This window comes from Haliotis cracherodii, unplaced genomic scaffold (genome assembly GCF_022045235.1).
Source record: "Haliotis cracherodii isolate W230 unplaced genomic scaffold, xgHalCrac1.p SCAF_36, whole genome shotgun sequence".
Lineage (NCBI taxonomy): Eukaryota > Metazoa > Mollusca > Gastropoda > Lepetellida > Haliotidae > Haliotis > Haliotis cracherodii.
This window is the reverse complement of record NW_027266293.1, coordinates 1,700,981-1,713,131: the sequence shown is the minus strand read 5'-3', so window position 1 is coordinate 1,713,131 and position 12,151 is coordinate 1,700,981.

Genomic DNA, 12,151 nt, shown 5'->3' with positions numbered 1-12,151 from the left:
ACACTCAAAAACAATCTGTATATATCATACACACGACTCCGTTACACTCAGACACAGCCGGTATTTATCATACACACGACCCCGTTAAACTCAGACACAGTCTGTACATATAACACATACAACTCCGTTACACTCAGACACAGTCTGTTTTTATCATACACACTCCCCCGTGACACTCAAACACAGCCTGTATATATCATACACACGACTCCGTTACACTCAGACACAGCCTGTATTTATCATACACACTCCCCCGTTACACTCAGACACAGCCTGTATTTATCATACACACGACTCCGTTACACTCAGACACAGTCTGTATATATCACACATACGACACCGTTACTCTCAGACACAGCCTGTATTTATCATACACACGTCCCCGTTACACTCAGACACAGTCTGTATATATCTAACACACGTCTCCGTTACACTCAGACACAGCCTGTATATATCACACACATGGCCCCCTTACACTCACACACAGTCTGTATATATCATACACACGACTCCGCTATACTCAGACAGTCTGTATATATCATACACACGACTCCGTTACACTAAGACATAGCCTATATATATCATCCACACGCCCCTTTTACACTCGGACATAGCCTCTATATATCATACACGTGCCCCCGTTACACTCAGAAACAGCCTGTATATATCATACACAGGCTAATGTTATACTCAGACACAGTCTGCATATATCACACACACACGGCGACGTTACACTCACAAACAGCCTGTATATATCATACACACGATTCTGTTACACTCAGACACAGCCTGTATATATCATAAGCAAGCTAATGTTATACTCAGATATAGCCTGTATATATCACACATACACGGCGACGTTACACTCAGAAACAACCTGTGTATATCATGCACGCCTCCGTTACACTCAGACACAGCTTGTATATATCATACACGAGCCCCCTTTACACTCAGAAACAGCCTGTATATATCATACACGCGCCCCCGTTATACTCTGACACAGCCTGTATATATCATACACATGCCCCCTTTACACTCAGACACAGCCTGTATATATCACACACACGCCTCCGTTACACTCAGACACAGCCTGTATATATCACACACAGGCCCTTGTTACACTCAGACACAGCCTGTATATATCACACACACGCCTCCGTTACACTCAAACACAGCCTGTATATAATACAAACACGCCTCCGTTACACTCAGACACAGCCTGAATATATCAAACACATGCCCCCGTTACACTCAGACACAGCCTATATATATCATACACACGTCGCCGTTACACTCAGACACAGCCTGTATATATCATACACACGCCTCCGTTACACTCAGACACAGCCTGTATATATCATACACATGCCCTCGTTACACTCAGACACAGCCTGTATATATCATACAAACGACTCCGTTACACTCAGACACAGCCTGTATATAATACAAACACGCCTCCGTTACACTCAGACACAGCCTGTATATATCATACACATGCCTCCGTTACACTCAGACATAGCCTGTATATATCACACACACGCCTCCATTACACTCAGACACAGCCTGTATATATCATACATGGGCCCCGTTACACTCAGGCACAGCCTGTATATATTACACACATGCCTCCATTACACTCAGACATAGCCTGTATATAATACAAACACGCCTCCGTTACACTGAGACACAGCCTGTATATATCATACACACGCCCCCGTTACACTCAGACAAAATCTGTATATGTCATACACACTCCCCCGTTACACTCAGACACAGTCTCTATATATCATACACACGTCCCCGTTATACTCCGACATAGCCTGTTTATATCATACACATGTCCCCGTTACACTCAGACACAGCCTGCACATATCATACAAACGACTCCGTTACACTCAGACACAGCCTGTATATATCATTCACACGTCCCCGTTACACTCAGACACAGCCTGTATATATCATACACACGACTCCGTTACACTCAGACACAGTCTGTATATATCATACACACGACTCCGTTACACTAAGACATAGCCTATATATATCATACACACTCCCCTTTTACACTCGGACATAGCCTGTATATATCATTTACGTGCCCCCGTTACACTCGGAAACAGCCTGTATATATCATACACACGGTGACGTCACACTCAGAAACAGCCTGTATATATCATACACAGGCTAATGTTATACTCAGACACAGCCTGTATATATCACACACACACGGCGACGTCAAATTCAAAAACAGCCTGTATATATCATACACACGATTCTGTTACACTCAGACACAGCCTGTATATATCATAAGCACGCCAATGTTATACTCAGACATTGCCTGTATAAATCACACATACGGCGAGGTAACACTCAGAAACAACCTGTGTATATCATACACGCCCCCCTGTTACACTCAGACTTAGTCTGAATATATCATACACATGCCTATATAACAGTCAGAAACAGACTGTATATATCATACACACGCCCTCGATACACTCAGAAACAGCCTGTATATATCATACACACGCCCCCGTTACACTCAGACATAGCCTGTATATATCATACACACGGCTCCGTTACACTCAGACATAGCCTGCATACATCATACACACGCCTCCGTTACACTCAGACATATCCAGTATATATCATACACACGCCCCCTTTACACTCAGACATAGCTTATATATATCATACATACGCATCCGTTACGCTCAGACATAGCCTATATATATGATACACACGCATCCGTTACGCTCAGACATAGTCTGTATATATCATACACACGCCCCCGTTAGACTCAGACACAGCCTGTATTTATCATACGCACGACTCCGTTACACTCAGACACAGTCTGTTTTTATCATACACTCGACTCCGTTACACTCAGACACAGACTATATTTATCATACCCACTCCACGGTTACACTCAAACACAATCTGTATATATCATACACACGACTCCGTTACACTCAGACACAGCCGGTATTTATCATACACACGACCCCGTTAAACTCAGACACAGTCTGTACATATAACACATACAACTCCGTTACACTCAGACACAGTCTGTTTTTATCATACACACTCCCCCGTGACACTCAAACACAGCCTGTATATATCATACACACGACTCCGTTACACTCAGACACAGCCTGTATTTATCATACACACTCCCCCGTTACACTCAGACACAGCCTGTATTTATCATACACACGACTCCGTTTCACTCAGACACAGTCTGTATATATCACACATACGACTCCGTTACACTCAGACATAGCCTGTATATATCATACACACGACTCCGTTACACTCAGACACAGCCTGTATATATCATACACACGACTCCGTTACACTCAGACACAGCCTGTATTTATCATACACACGTCCCCGTTACACTCAGACACAGTCTGTTTTTATCATACACTCGACTCCGTTACACTCAGACACAGACTATATTTATCATACCCACTCCACGGTTACACTCAAACACAATCTGTATATATCATACACACGACTCCGTTACACTCAGACACAGCCGGTATTTATCATACACACGACCCCATTAATCTCAGACACAGTCTGTACATATCACACATACAACTCCGTTACACTCAGACACAGTCTGTTTTTATCATACACACTCCCCCGTGACACTCAAACACAGCCTGTATATATCATACACACGACTCCGTTACACTCAGACACAGCCTGTATTTATCATACACACTCCCCCTTTACACTCAGACACAGCCTGTATTTATCATACACACGACTCCGTTACAGTCAGACACAGTCTGTATATATCACACATACGACTCCGTTACACTCAGACATAGCCTGTATATATCATACACACGACTCCGTTACACTCAGACACAGCCTGTATTTATCATAGACACGTCTCCGTTACACTCAGACACAGTCTGTATATATCACACATACGACTCCGTTACACTCAGACACAGCCTGTATTTATCATACACATTCCCCCGTTACACTCAGACACAGCCTGTATTTATCATACACACGACTCCGTTACACTCAGACACAGTCTGTATATATCATACACACGACTCCGTCACACTCAGACACAGTTTGTATCTATCACAGGCGCGTCCCCGTCACATTCAGACACAGTCTGTATATATCATACACACGACTCCGTCACACTCAGACACAGCCTGTATTTATAATACACACGACCCCGTTACACTCAGACACAGTCTGTATATATCACACATTAGACTCCGTTACACTCAGACATAGCCTGTATATATCATACACACGACTCCGTTACACTCAGACATAGCCTGTATTTATCATACACACGACCCCGTTACACTCAGACACAGTCTGTATATATCACACATACGACTCCGTTACACTCAGACACAGCCTGTATTTATCATACACAATCCCCCGTTACACTCAGACACAGCCTGTACTTATCATAAACATGACTCCGTTACACTCAGACACAGTCGGTATATATCACACATACGACTCCGTTTCACTCAGACACAGCCTATATATATCATACACACGTCCCCGTTACACTCAGACACAGTCTGTATATATCATACACACGTCTCCGTTACACTCAGACACAGCCTGCATATGTCATACACACGGCCCCGTTACACTCAGACACAGTCTGTATATATCATACACACGTCTCCATTACACTCAGACACAGTCTGTATATATCATACACACGACTCCGTTACACTAAAACATAGCCTATATATATCATACACACGCCCCTTTTACACTCGGACGTAGCCTGTATATATCATACACGGGCCCCCGTTACACTCAGAAACAGCCTGTATGTATCATACACACGGTGACGTCACACTCAGAAACAGCCTGTATATATCATACACACGATTCTGTTACACTCAGACACAGCCTGTATATATCATACACACGATTCTGTTACTCTCAGACATTGCCTGTATATATCATAAGCACGCTAATGTTATACTCAGACATTGCCTGTATATATCACACATACGGCGAGGTTACACTCAGACACAGCCTGTATATATCATACACGGGCCCCCGTTACACTCAGAAAACGCCTGTATATATCATACACACGCTGACGTCACACTCAGAAAGAGCCTGTATATATAATACACAGGCTAATGTTATATTCAGACACAGTCTACATATATCACACACACAGGGCGACGTTACACTCACAAACAGCCTGTATATATCATACACACGATTCTGTTACACTCACACATTGCCTGTATATATCACACATACGGCGAGATTACACTCAGAAACAACCTGTATATATAATACACACGCACCCCCGTTACACTCAGACACAGCCTGTTTATATTATACACCCGCCCCCGTTACACTCAGACACAACCTGTATATATCATACACACGACTCCGTTACACTCAGACATAGCCTGTATATATCATACACACGTCCACGTTACACTCAGACAGCCTGTATATATCATACACACGACTCCGTTACACTCAGACACAGCCTGTTTATATTATACACGCGCCCCCGTTACACTCAGACACAACCTGTATATATCATACACACGACTCCGTTACACTCAGACATAGCCTGTATATATCATACACACGCCCCCGTTACACTCCGACATAGCCTGTTTATATCATACACACGTCCCCGTTACACTCAGACACAGCCTGTATATATCATACACACGACTCCGTTACACTCAGACATAGCCTGTATATATCATACACACGCCCCCGTTACACTCCGACATAGCCTGTATATATCATACACACGTCCCCGTTACACTCAGACACAGCCTGTATATATCATACACACGACTCCGTTACACTCAGACATAGCCTGTATATATCATACACACGTCCACGTTACACTCAGACAGCCTGTATATATCATACACACGACTCTGTTACACTCAGACACAGCCTGTATATATCACACACATGGCCCCGTTACACTCAGACACAGTCTGTATATATCATGCACACGACTCCGTTACACTAAGACATAGCCTATATATATCATCCACACGCCCCTTTTACACTCGGACATAGCCTCTATATATCATACACGTGCCCCCGTTACACTCAGAAACAGCCTGTATATATCATACACACGGTGACGTCACCCCAGAAACAGCCTGTATACATCATACACAGGCTAATGTTATACTCAGACACAGTCTGCATATATCACACACACACGGCGACGTTACACTCACAAACAGCCTATATATATCATACACACGATTCTGTTACACTCAGACACAGCCTGTATATATCATAAGCAAGCTAATGTTATACTCAGATATAGCCTGTATATATCACACATACACGGCGACGTTACACTCAGAAACAACCTGTGTATATCATGCACGCCTCCGTTACACTCAGACACAGCTTGTATATATCATACACGAGCCCCCGTTACACTCAGAAACAGCCTGTATATATCATACACGCGTCCCCGTTATACTCTGACACAGCCTGTATATATCATACACACGCCCCCTTTACACTCAGACATAGCCTATATATATAATACATACGCATCCGTTACGCTCAGACATAGCCTATATATATGATACACACGCATCCGTTACGCTCAGACATAGCCTGTATATATCATACACACGCCCCCGTTAGACTCAGACACAGCCTGTATTTATCATACGCACGACTCCGTTACACTCAGACACAGTCTGTTTTTATCATACACTCGACTCCGTTACACTCAGACACAGACTATATTTATCATACCCACTCCACGGTTACACTCAAACACAATCTGTATATATCATACACACGACTCCGTTACACTCAGACACAGCCGGTATTTATCATACACACGACCCCATTAATCTCAGACACAGTCTGTACATATCACACATACAACTCCGTTACACTCAGACACAGTCTGTTTTTATCATACACACTCCCCCGTGACACTCAAACACAGCCTGTATATATCATACACACGACTCCGTTACACTCAGACACAGCCTGTATTTATCATACACACTCCCCCTTTACACTCAGACACAGCCTGTATTTATCATACACACGACTCCGTTACACTCAGACACAGTCTGTATATATCACACATACGACTCCGTTACACTCAGACATAGCCTGTATATATCATACACACGACTCCGTTACACTCAGACACAGTCTGTATTTATCATACACACGTCTCCGTTACACTCAGACACAGTCTGTATATATCACACATACGACTCCGTTACACTCAGACACAGCCTGTATTTATCATACACATTCCCCCGTTACACTCAGACACAGCCTGTATTTATCATACACACGACTCCGTTACACTCAGACACAGTCTGTATATATCATACACACGACTCCGTCACACTCAGACACAGTTTGTATCTATCACAGGCGCGTCCCCGTCACATTCAGACACAGTCTGTATATATCATACACACGACTCCGTCACACTCAGACACAGCCTGTATTTATAATACACACGACCCCGTTACACTCAGACACAGTCTGTATATATCACACATTAGACTCCGTTACACTCAGACATAGCCTGTATTTATCATACACACGACCCCGTTACACTCAGACACAGTCTGTATATGTCACACATACGACTCCGTTACACTCAGACATAGCCTGTATACATCATACACACGCCTCCGTTACACTCAGACATATCCAGTATATATCATTCACACGCCCCCTTTACTACTTAGACATAGCCTATATATATCATACACACGCATTCGTTACGCTCAGACATAGCCTATATATATGATACACACGCATCCGTTACGCTCAGACATAGCCTGTATATATCATACACACGCCCCCGTTAAACTCAGACACAGCCTGTATATATCATACACACGCCCCCGTTAAACTCAGACCTAGCCTGTATATATCATACAGACGCCCTCAGTACACTAAGACACGGTCTGTATATATTACACACACGACTCCGTTACACTCAGACATAGCCTGTATATATCATACACCCGCCCCCGTTACACTCAGACATAGCCTGTATATATCATACACACCCCCCCCCGTTAAACTCAGACCTAGCCTGTATATATCATATACACGCCCCCGTTACACTCAGACACTGTCTGTATATATCACACACACGACTCTGTTACACTCAGACAGCCTGTATACATCATACACACGCCCCCGTTACACTCAGACAAAGCCTGTATATATCATACACACGCCAATGTTATACTCAGACACAGCCTGTATATATCATACACACTCCCACCTTAGACTCAGACATAGCCTGTATATATCATACACACGCCCCCGTTACACTCAGACATAGTCTGTATATATCATACACACGCCCCCGTTACACTCAGACAGAGCCTGTATATATCATACACACGCCCCCGTTACACTCAGACATAGTCTGTATATATCATACACACGCCCCCGTTACACTCAGACATAGCCTGTATATGTCATACACACGCCCCCGTTACACTCAGACATAGCCTGTATACATCATACACACGCCTCCGTTACACTCAGACATATCCAGTATATATCATTCACACGCCCCCTTTACTACTTAGACATAGCCTATATATATCATACACACGCATTCGTTACGCTCAGACATAGCCTATATATATGATACACACGCATCCGTTACGCTCAGACATAGCCTGTATATATCATACACACGCCCCCGTTAAACTCAGACACAGCCTGTATATATCATACACACGCCCCCGTTAAACTCAGACCTAGCCTGTATATATCATACAGACGCCCTCAGTACACTAAGACACGGTCTGTATATATTACACACACGACTCCGTTACACTCAGACATAGCCTGTATATATCATACACCCGCCCCCGTTACACTCAGACATAGCCTGTATATATCATACACACACCCCCCGTTAAACTCAGACCTAGCCTGTATATATCATATACACGCCCCCGTTACACTCAGACACTGTCTGTATATATCACACACACGACTCTGTTACACTCAGACAGCCTGTATACATCATACACACGCCCCCGTTACACTCAGACAAAGCCTGTATATATCATACACACGCCAATGTTATACTCAGACACAGCCTGTATATATCATACACACTCCCACCTTAGACTCAGACATAGCCTGTATATATCATACACACGCCCCCGTTACACTCAGACATAGTCTGTATATATCATACACACGCCCCCGTTACACTCAGACAGAGCCTGTATATATCATACACACGCCCCCGTTACACTCAGACATAGTCTGTATATATCATACACACGCCCCCGTTACACTCAGACATAGCCTGTATATGTCATACACACGCCCCCGTTAATCTCAGACACAGTCTGCATATATCATACACACGCCCCCGTTACACTCAGACACAGCCTGTTTATATCATACACACGTCCCGGTTAAACTCAGACACAGTCTGTATATATCATACAAACGACTCCGTTACACTCAGACTCAGCCTGTATATATCATACACAGGTCCCCGTTACACTAAGACACAGTCTGTATATATCATACACATGACTCCGTTATACTCAGACACAGTCTGCATATATCATACACACTCCCCCGTTACACACAGACACAGTCTGTATATATCATACACACGCACCTGTTTCTCTCAGACACAGTTTGTATATATCATACACACGTCCCCGTTACACTCAGGCATAGCCTGTATATATCATAAACATAGCCCAGTTACACTCAGACACAGCCTGTATATATCATACACATGCCCCCGTTAAACTCAGACATAGCCTGTATATATCATACACGGGCCCCCGTTACACTCAGACATAGCCTGTATATATCATACACACGTCCCCGTTACACTCAGACACAGCCTGTATATATCATACACATGCCCCCGTTACACTCAGACACAGCCTGTATATATCATACACATGCCCCCGTTACAATCTGACACAGCCTGTATATATCATACACATGCCCCCGTTACACTCAGACACAGCCTGTATATATCATACACCCGCCCCCGTTACACTCAGACACAGCCTGTATATCATACACCCGCCCCCGTTACACTCAGACACAACCTGTATATATCATACACCCGTCCCCGTTACACTCAGACACAGTCTGTATATATCATACACCCGCCCCCGTTACACTCAGACAGAGCCTGTATATATCGTACACCCGCCCCCGTTAAACTCAGACACAGCCTGTATATAGCATACACCCGTCCCTGTTACACTGAGACACAGCCTGTATATATCACACACACGCCCCCGTTACACTCAGGAAAAGCCTCTGCTCCATCTATTCTGTGACCATTAAACATTTAGCTACAGTAGGAGGTGAATACTTAGAAGGTAAACATTAAGCGTTTTCAGATTTTACTGCATTCGATGCCCAGAAATCTTAAAACAACAAAATGTTTTTCGACATTGTAGAACAGAAACATTATCCGTCCGGACGTTTTCCCTGTTGTAAACACACACGCCTATTCTGAAATCAGAGCAAACGTAAATAACCAAGTTCCACGTTCTTCAATATTTTCTCAAAGGAAGTAAGCCATTTCACGACCTATGTTTCTCAAAATGTGTCTCCAGACTCTCTGGTCTGTGGCAGAAGTACAGAGATGTCCGCAAGAAACGCTGGGTAGGAGAGGGAGAACCCGCCTTTTCGAATGTGAAAAAACTAAATTAAAATTGTTCTGATAAAGTAGACACAATTTATGGAGAACATCTTCTTTAATTACCGTAAAGGCGACGCGTCGATAAATATTCTTATACCGTTGTCAATCAAGGCTGTTATGATGTTGATCAAACCTAATATTTAATTAACGCGATATACATTTCGCGAAGCTAAATGACGTTTTGCTTCATAACTTGTCTCTACACTATAGTCCTCGCCACTTAATATAGAATCAGTAAATATCGCAATTCCTTAACAACGTAGACAGCTACATGTGTACTAATACTTATAAAGTGAAAACAAACCATTCCGGCTATAAGGAATATAACTGTTAATATATCAGTATCAGTAATGACAATAATTTGCAAAGAGCGTTTATAAAGAAATATCCATTTTGCTGTCGTGGTTCCAAACCGGATGACTGCAAGCGGTTACATTTAGCAGTGCGTGCATCTCGAACTAGGTCAATGGCGCTGTAAGGTCATCTACACATTTTTCTTCATGATCACTTGCTGTTAAATATAGTCGGATCCTGACGGATAGTATGTAATGTATGGCCTAAAGAGGCGCGTTGAAGCTGAAAGCCCTCGTCTATAAATGGATTAATTCACTCTCATGTTTTTTTTAATCTGTATACTGTCTGAGAGCTGAATTTTACAAACTTTGTCTGCCGATACAGCTAAAGATCGACTGACAGTAGCATATGATCCTCCTTATGTGTCAATATATCATAGTGTTACAAGTTAACCTAAATGTTATAAGAACGTTCTGTGAGTGAGTGAGTATGGTTGTACGCCGCTTTTCGTAATATTCCAGCAATATCAAAGGTCACCGGAAGTTTTGTTCACACACTGTGTGCATGTGGGGAATCGAACCACGGTCTTCGGCATGACGAGCGAACGCTTTAGCCATTTGGCTACCATACCGCCCTTAGAACGTTTAGAGCAGTGGGTGTATGACAACCCAGCCATGTTGCAGAATTTCATATTCAATTCTATGGGGACTTTAACGCCCGAGTCGGCTGTGGAAATCAGCCTCCCGTTTCTGTACAAAATGAAGCGTACAAAAAATATTTCCACATGAGCCTGTGCCTTTATCATATACCGATATTAATGTGAGTGAGTGAGCAATATACCAGCAATATCACGGCGGGGTACACCAGAAATGGGCTTCACACATTGTACCCATGCGGGGCTGATATTAAAGTGATAGTTGGGTTAATACATTCAGAAATTTACTTTTGAATCTTTCCTATATATTGATATTGTAAATACTCAATTGGCGTGTTGTCGGAGACAGTGGTGGTTCTTTTACTTTTATAAGTTAACAAGGAAGTAGTGTGATGGATTATTTCATTTCCGGTTGAACTTTTCTGTTACAAAAACAAAATATCAGTAGTCAAAAGGGTTGAGTCTATTCTTATGCC